This window comes from Syngnathus scovelli, chromosome 21 (assembly GCF_024217435.2).
Source record: "Syngnathus scovelli strain Florida chromosome 21, RoL_Ssco_1.2, whole genome shotgun sequence".
NCBI lineage: Eukaryota > Metazoa > Chordata > Actinopteri > Syngnathiformes > Syngnathidae > Syngnathus > Syngnathus scovelli.
The window spans coordinates 4,917,332-4,926,401 of record NC_090867.1 but is presented as its reverse complement, the minus strand read 5'-3'; the positions used below and the strand labels follow the sequence as shown (position 1 = coordinate 4,926,401).

Sequence of the window (9,070 nt, the reverse complement as noted above, 5' to 3'; positions counted from 1 at the left end):
TAACTGGTTTCCATTAAAAAAAAAAAAACAGGATCTTTTAGGGGACGTCACAGTGGACTGGACTGTATCAAAGATTTTCTATCGTCGTCATCCTAAGAGTTTTGTGCTGGGTGGCCAGGACGCGGCGCGGTTAACGGGATGGCTACAATAACCAATAAACGTGTGACTTGGAAGCACGCTAGCAGTGAGCATGCGGCGGGGGTAATTTACGACATGGTGCACTCAAGTTGACCTGTTGAGATTTAAAGGCTCTTTCTGTTGCGTGCCGCCGCAGAACTTTGACGACGACGCTACACGACCTCTAAAGTTCAATCTCTGTTTCAAGATCATTCACAGATTTGGTTTGAAAGATCTAGTGCCAGAAATATTCCCCAATATTTTTTAAGAAAGTTCAGTGTTCTATTGTATGGTTTTTTAGCCAAAGTCAAGGTTATTTTGGTACTCTGTAGAATTCAGGCAGTTTTCCCCATTTGCTGAGCCATTGGTGGTACTTGTGTATAATTTTGGATAGCTATCTTTTGTGCACATACATACATAGAAAATGCAAGGTGACCGCACCTTGCTTTAAAGATACCGTCCAATCAACCCACATTAAGATATTACTGTTGCTAGTTAAAAAATATGAGCAGAGTGATGTTGCTCACAAAGTAGGCCAGATGAATAAAAGATGCTCTCTGCAGCGCAGCTACCATAAAAGTTTAATTGACAACTTAACAGAAAATAATGTGGAGGAACAACGTCTTGTATAGAAAAGTTGCATTTTATACAGGAAATGCAATTTTAATCTTATTGTGAAAAGTTTGGTAATCCTTGAGTTGAACGAATGGAATGAAGGGAAAGTCACTCCAGGCGAACTAAATGATAAGGAACATTGCATGCAATGGCACCAATCAAACATTTCGTGGGCTCAACCTCATTATTGGCTTCTCTGCTCGAGTGCTTTATGTCTTTAATTTAACTGGAGACAAACTAACTAACTAACTGACTGGTGTAAGTGATTATGCTCCCCTAATGGGCCCACTTGCATCAAAAAGCAAAAAATATGTTTGGAGAGAACTGTTCGTATAGCATCCCTTTGTCCAGTGCAAAAGCCTCAACCCAGAGAATGCATCGTAATAAAGCTGTCATCGTTTCTTATTCCACTGCAAAATTACTCGCGTGCAACTGGAGCATGTCAGGAATTTTGGCAATGGCCATCTTCGGGGGACTTCGCCAGTCGCCTTGTTTATCCCAAGCCAACAATCTACAGAGACAATAAATAGCAGTTGTTTAGATAAAAAAAATCCATAAATTGTTGACATTTTGGACACAAATTCAAAGAAAGCCTTTTTTGGTTCTATATTAATGATTGACATGATTCTTTGCTCTCCTACAAGCTGGGTGCACCGCTAAACCTCAGGCTACCCAATACAGTGTGTGTGTTTGTGTGTGTCGTCTGGTAATATATCATCAGGGCTTTAACGGCCCCCGAGCCAGAAGTTAATGAAGTGAAATGAGACTTATTAGGCAAACAGCCTTAAAGTCACTGACAAGCAAATGCAGTTGGGGGTTGAAATTATTCATGACATTTGAGACAAAAAGTGAACAAAAAGGAAACCCTAGCCACAAAATAGACAGTTTTTACACTTTACGGTTAAAACCTTTAGCCATAGCTATTGCGGCGCTCATCATGCTAATTACTGCCAGTCCTCATCAGATCAAGCATACAAGCTTCGTTCCTAAATTGACTGTTGCATATTTGGGCACGGCATCAATAATTTGGGGACGCGGCATCCGCCCCCTCCCAACCCTCGTGCTCCCATGTCAACATTGAACGCCATCCTTCTTCTTCGGTGACTCGTAACGATGACCATCAATTAAGATATCAAGTTCCACACCCACCACCCAAAGAACCGGAGGTCGACGGTGACTTTGAAGCTTGATACTTTTGCTTGCCTAAAAGGTGTTCGGTTTGAACTAAGTCAACTCCCTTTGCCCCCTCTCCCAGTAACCCTGAGCACCACGGGACATTCACCCCGCATTGACCCCTGAGCTGCGTTTGCTTAAGGGGTCATCAAGACCACGTTGCTCGTTCAACCTCAGGTCGACGCCCTCAAAGGACCTTACGTCCCAGGACGTACCCTGACCCCCGATCTTTAGTCACTCTCATGTTTGGAGCTCGGGTCTGGAATTAGACTTGACAGCATCATGCTTCTGATCTGACTGGACGATTAAACATTCGTTTAAGTCGTAATTAATTAAGTCAGTCACTAGTTATCCCCGGATCTGAATTTCTGAATTACTCAGCCATCTCTGTCTCCCGCCACTAACGCAATAGCCTTGAGCCCAATGCAAGACTGTTTTCATGTGCTCATCTGAGTGGATGTGGCTTTTGGGAGGGCGTGTCAATTACCATGTGTTGTTTAATTTAACGGGGAATTATTCAAATCAAGTCCACTAACCAATCAAGAGTCAATTACTTAAGAGTTACGCTGATGAATTAGTTTAATTATCCAACATAGAGCCTGATGTCACGTGACGTATTCCTGGGAGACACCCAGGGAATATGCTCAGCCGCGGAGGTGTTTGGTGGGGGTCTGGGTGTCTTTCAGCAGACCTCTGGGAGCACGGAGACGAGAGATAAGAGACCCAGAGCAGAGGCAGCGCTCAATTCTGATCTCCGAGCTCACCCCGGCACTGATAACCCTTTGCAGACCGTTTATGAAGCCCGTCTGAGCGGCAATTCCTAAGGGGCAATTTAAGTGAGGATACCACAGAAGTCGATTTCTGTCTTTTAAGGAATGGTAATTCCGAAATGTTTTTCAAAATTCAGCCTATGATCCCAGATTACCTCAGCAACCTGAATGTCTATTGAACCCAGAAAAAAACTCAATAAGACCATAATTGAAAAGATAATTTTTGGTTGAGTTTGTTAACTGTAACATTGTTTTGAAAAGAAACTCATTGTTGAGTTTTTGTCGATATGCTACCAACTGAAGGCCTGAAGGTTCTCCTGCTTAGACATGAGATAGCATGGATAGATAATAGAGACACAACCCTCCAATGACATCTCCGTCCCCTTTCCAAAGACTCTCTTTGATGCATCACTACAAGCTTCCTGAAGTAAACACAGACTAATTGTCTGGATCAGTTTGAGATTTTTATCTCTGCCCGCCCCCCTCCACTATCTCCATCCAAGCATCTCCGGAGAGATCGGATCTCTGGAGGACACTCGGCGAATACTCAACTGTATCCGACCGCGGTCCTCCATCACCCCCCTCGCATATCTCCTGACCTTTTAATCCAGCCAGCGAGACTCACAATTAACACAAACACCGATAAAGGACAACTTCTAGAAGCTTTAGCACCCTGTTTTAATTGTGCACTTATCTTTTAATTGGCTGCTTGCTTACACATGCACCCAGCCACACATTCACGCGCAAGTTGACTTTGTTGCCAAGTGTATGATTTGGAGGGAAAAAAAATTCAGGGAAGACAAGACGAGCTAAAGCAGGTGACGAAACGCTGAACATCTGGCGGAAGGGAAGTGAAGACTGCATCGTCCTTTTTGAAGTGTGCAGAATAAATATTGGTGCTGATGTTGTAATCTGTTTCCCCACAGACCCTTGTTACACATACACACGCCATCCTGTAAGCCCTTCATGTGTATTCTGCAAGCCTTCTCCGGAGTTTGGGATGGAATAGCCTGCGTGTGTTGCCTGGGGTGGGGGCTTCTGGGTGCTTTAGTGTGTGCTGAGGCTTGAAATTTGGTGGGTGCGTCTATTATGAGTAGACCCACTAAAATGTTCTCAGAAAGCCATGCTCAAAAAAATACATGAATTCCATTTTGGGTTTATTTAGTCTTTTAGGGGTCCTTCAAAGATGGAATTTGCTAGACATGACTATCATGAGTAGACCCACACCAAAAAAATAAAACCTCAACCTATATCTTTGATCAATTTGTTATGAAGCAGCCATTTGATGGCCATTTCAGACATTTCCAAAGATCATGGGCTCAGCCTAGAGATTAATGTTAGTGTTGACATAGTTCAGGCATGTCAGTGTGTTTGAAACGGTTGGCAAGTTAAGACTCCGCTCTGGAATCGACATCCTGCCAAATGCCTGTCACTCCCGTTATGCCCCCAAACTGGCACTTTGTGGAATAAGGGGTTTGGTGTTTTGGAGTTCGGGGGGTTGCGTGTGTCAAGGAAGCTGACAAGACTGACCGGTGAAGTGACCGCCCCGTCATACATCTCCCGGCGTTCCGGTTATTTGTGCAAGCACCGCCGCCTTAGCTTTTATTCAGTGTTTTTCTGCCACTCAAGACGTAGTAGAAAGAAAAATAGGTCGACACATACAGTGACACTTTTGGCGTTTAAATTAGTGCTCATGGGGTTGCGGAAGCAGCTGGGAGTGATTCATGTGGGGATTTTCCAGTCTGTTTACTTGTTGTTGCTGTTCGTGCAGTGGCGAGTTGAAGTGGAATATAAACATAGTCTTGCTGTCCTCTTGTGTTTTGACTGAAGTTTTTATACTCTGCTGGGAATGTGACATACTTGAGCTGAGACACATTTAAAAAAAAAAAAATGCAGTGTATCATGTTCAATATTGATGCACTAGCATCCAACGGTCGATAATGTTGCCAGCCAAGTGTAATGGAAATTCACCTGTGGCCAGCTTAGTGAAACAACATGTGGCTAATTGCCCAAGTTTCAGATACCTTGTATAATGAACTCGGTCTGTTGTTATTTCAGCATATTTATTATAGCTAGTATTGTGACATTTTTGTTTAGTGGTGTGCCATGAGATTGAAATATGTGCCTTGGCGTAATAAATGCTGGAAAATAGTGCTACGCAATATTACCCCAAATCTCTTTCCTGTCAGATCTCAGCATCGACTGAGTGATATCATAACAAAATTGGCTCTATTCATTATTAAAAATGACTTTGATGTGATGATTGTTGGAAAACGCAAGGAAACGTCAAGTTATTTAGCGTTAACACAATGGGGGCTGACGTGCATTGAGATTTACTGCTTTCTTTGACGCTCGATGGGATTTTAACTGCCGTCGCTAGTTGCTACCCGCCCGGCCCAAATCGAACATTAGATCTTTGTCGCAGATTGAAGCTCACCCACAGACCGGACGGCGTTCACTCCAAATCATGTCGTTTGACCCGAATCTCCCATTCCATTAGCTGGCATTCCCCACGGGGACACTAGCGCTTCCCTCAACACTTGAACTCTGACCCACAGCCAATAACAGCCAGGGAGGTTTTATAGACACGCATGCAATTGGAGCGGTCTCGCTTTATGGAATTTCATTTTGTTCCCTGCATGCCTCCTGGCGTACGGGTAAAAATCTGTCTTGTAATAAATATATATGAAATATAGGGTTGCCATGCCAACAGAGTAGGCCGTAATGGTAAATAAAAAGAACATGCTATCACCTATGATGGTTTTACCAACACTCAAAGGACCCTAACCCCCCCCCCCATACACACACACACACAGTTTCAAATAGTTGCCAGGTTTCTTAACATGTCTCTAACACATTTTAGACGCGTCTGTTTTAAGGGGGCCATCCTCGGCTCATTAAAATGAGCCCTGCTCACCTCACCCCCTCTTGTTGGATCGCTTTTGTTACCATGACGACCAGGGGCGTAGCTAACTCAGCAACGTGGTGTATTATGCAAATTAGCCACACTCTTGAGACCTCATTATCTGTATAGAAGCAATTAAAAAGTCATGTTTCTTTGTTTTTGTTGCGAGTGTAAGGTCACCTTTGTGTTTATTGTTTTCTTATGTGAAGTCATTGGTTAGTTTGCTAAGTTTGGCTAGCATAGAGAACAGTGTCCACATGTTTTTGTTATACAGGTTCCAATATAGTACTTTGTTCCATGGTTACGGCGTCAAACTTGCAATTACTCATGAATATGTCCAACTGCATCCCACTCGTGTAGATTCATATATTAAATTGAGGAAAAAGGCCCAGCAGGACCATATATGTTTAGAAATTACATTTACACATCAGTTTAATATCTAGCGCGTTAGGGCTAATATAGCATTAAAATACAATTGTAAAATCTAAAAGATTTTTTAACTAATCAGATTTTAGATTTTATTTTATTTTATTTTTACTTTCATTGAAAAAAGCAAATAGCAGTGACAAAATTTTATTGTGTCAACGTCCACAGAAATAAACATCCATATTTTAAAGGTCCCTTTTTTCAGCTCATGTATGTAAACAAGATCCTTAATATATGAATATTTAAAAACTTCAATCCTAAATCTTTGGTAGCCTACTGGTATAGGGAAAAATAACTTTAAGGATCAGCCAGCCTTAAAACGCAACAGATATTTTGAGCCGGATCTTGCGCATGCTAATCCAAGCAATGGGAACTTGCACCGGCTGCCAGATCATGCGAATTCTCAAAGTCTCCTGCTGCGATAAAAACAACCAATCCGTTTTAGACTGAAATGAACCGCTTCAAAATTAGTCCGTTTTCACCACAAATTCCCAGATGCGAGGAGTAGCGACCTCAAATCTAAGTGAACTTGACAAGCTGAACACTTGATCGGATCAGAGCAGGCACATCATTCCACGATAAATACCTGCCGATTTTTTTAGAACCCGATAATGAGTCTGCGTGTGATTGAAACCGGCGCCTTCAGACCCAAGACTTTGAAGCGCAAGCACATCTGAAGCACACGTTCATGCATAATCCCATGCTACACGCATCAAACCCTAACCCGCTCTGAAAAAGAATGAGTAATGACAACTCCGATGTGAGAGCTGTTGAGGCTTAGAGGAGATATAAAAAGGCCAAGGCGGTGGAACGCGGTGGAGGAAGTTGAGGGTCCTGAAGGACCCGTGGGACCGCCTGAGACAGCGAGGGGGGAGATATGAGGCAAAACTTGAAAGCTCAGCCAGGAGCTCAAGATGCTCAAGCGTTATTGGTTGCCCCTATAACAAACCACCAATGCTTCTCCAAGACCCCTCAAGCCTTACTATCGAGAACCCCGACTGGGAAGAAAGAGAAGACAATGGGCGGGTGCATCGGCTCTCTGGCTTTTTCTCCCGAAGATGATCCAAAACAAGAGTGTAAAACATGAATTATTGCTCCTTCCTGGAACATTCCCGCAAGATATTTCAAGATGCTGTAAGTCCAACGAAGAAGCTGAAGTCATGGCTCTGCAGAGGCCAGTAGAGTCCACACAACAAACCGGAGGAAACCATGGAGACCGAACAATGGACAGGGCGTTGTCAGCAGAAGATGTTCGTTGGAAATATTTTGTATTCGGAGCGAAAACCATAAAACACTGCATTCCTTTTTTTGTTGCTTTTTTAGGTGGCTTTTTATATCCAATTCCACTTCAGAATGTCAATTTTGTCTTATTCAAAGTGCCTCAATTTATTATGGAGTTACGTTCGTTTTGTTGTCCTGGCAACGCATTACTTTTTTTGTACAAAATTCCACTAACCCCCCTTGGAAATGGGTTTCACTAAATGCCCTCCCCCCCTCATATATTTTCTACTTTGTCCCTAACTTAGTAACAAAATTATATTGCTATTGGCTGGCAACCATTCTAGGTCTTCTTTGATCAAAACCTTCCTGCTATGAAAATGTTACCGAAGAAAAAGAATGCAAGGTCCAACTGTGGTTCTTATGAAGCTCTTTTATAACTATTAACTGTGCGATGACATTGCTGGATATTCGGATTGATTTACCTCCTCAGGGGATCACTTGGCCTGGACCAAAGATTCATTGGGGGCCCTTAATGGCTCCTCCTGCCTCGGCAGTGCTTCAAAGCCAAGATCCAACGACTCCATACTTCATATCTTTGCAGTAATACTCTTATTTATGAGCGCGCTGCCGAAAGCCGTAGAATTAGACGGACCGGAGACCTCGTTTCTCAAGACCTATGGAAAGGAAAAATCAATAAAGTACAAAACTATAAAGTAAAAGTATTAGGAAAGTTCCAAAGCAGGACTTCATGGAAGGCAAGAGGAACCAAGAACACATCGAAATAACAAAAATTCTACCTCCTTGATGGAAAATTGAAAACAAATATTTGTGTCTCGAGAGTGCCTGACCTCCCATCATGTGTGAAATTTAACAACCAAGTACATCCTTACTTAGCTGCTTTTCTGAAATTGTGTGCGCAAACATGGCATCAAAGGTAGAAAGTTGACAGCACTGCAGAATTTTTAAGAATTTAAAGACTCCTAGTAGGTCTTTTAAATTGTGGAAAAATAACAGCACAATATGTCCCCTTGTATTATTCAGAAAGGCTTGCGTGACTCTGACCAGACCCGGAAAGTAATGTTGTCATTTGTCATCGGTTTGTCCGCAACATCGGCGTGATTAAGGCGGGATGTGCCCATGTGGTCCCGTTCGTCGTACTCCAATAATGTGAAAAAATTTAGAGAGTAAAAGCAAAACGTCAGAAAACGTCCTGTAGATACCTGAGAAATCCGTTGCACAGTAATAAAGTTTTTACTTCTCCGCCCTTTCCGATTGTAATGTTGCTTGCTACTGCTGGGCTGCTGTGATCCCATCAAGCGAAAGCTGCCAATTCAGTTAGCAGGAAGCAGCGGTGGCGGATATGAGCCAAGGTTATGAACCGGAGGACATCAGCACTCGTGATAACGTCCTGTTGTTGTTGTTATTGTGTGTGTCCTTGACTGAGTGGGGAGGAGTGCAATGAGCGCTCCACTGATGTTTGTTCATAGGGAGAAAGAACAGGACCATGAAAGTAAGAGAAGACAGATGAGGTTCCAGTTTTTTTATTTGTTTTTGCTCGAGCTATCATCGTGATCACAGTTTAACATCCAAGGTCCAAATCCAGTACATTTCAGATCGGAACACGCCGTCCTTGACATTCACATTGCCAACTGCTAGCCAATCATAAAGTGAAGCCTTGGCACTTTTTAAAAGCTTTTCTGAACACGTCAATTAGTCCGTAAACTAATACTCTAAATGAAATGTCGATTTTGTATGGTTTTGTGCTGCATGAATCAGAGGGGAGATGAGCAACCGCTAATCGGCCCGGAGGCTGCATACTCCCCCTCAGGCAAACAGGATGCAA

At 42.9% G+C, this 9,070-nt stretch overlaps 1 long non-coding RNA gene across 1 annotated transcript; it reads right to left on the bottom strand.

Annotated features, from left to right (window-relative positions):
• Window positions 1–736: 736 nt before the first annotated feature.
• LOC125990859 (uncharacterized) lies at window positions 737–8,579 on the bottom strand. Its single transcript, XR_007489129.1, has 3 exons — window positions 8,448–8,579; window positions 7,710–7,901; window positions 737–1,243 (listed from the first exon to the last, which is right to left on the bottom strand). It is a non-coding gene; the product is annotated as an uncharacterized lncRNA (long non-coding RNA).
• Between the last annotated feature and the right edge of the window lie 491 nt (window positions 8,580–9,070).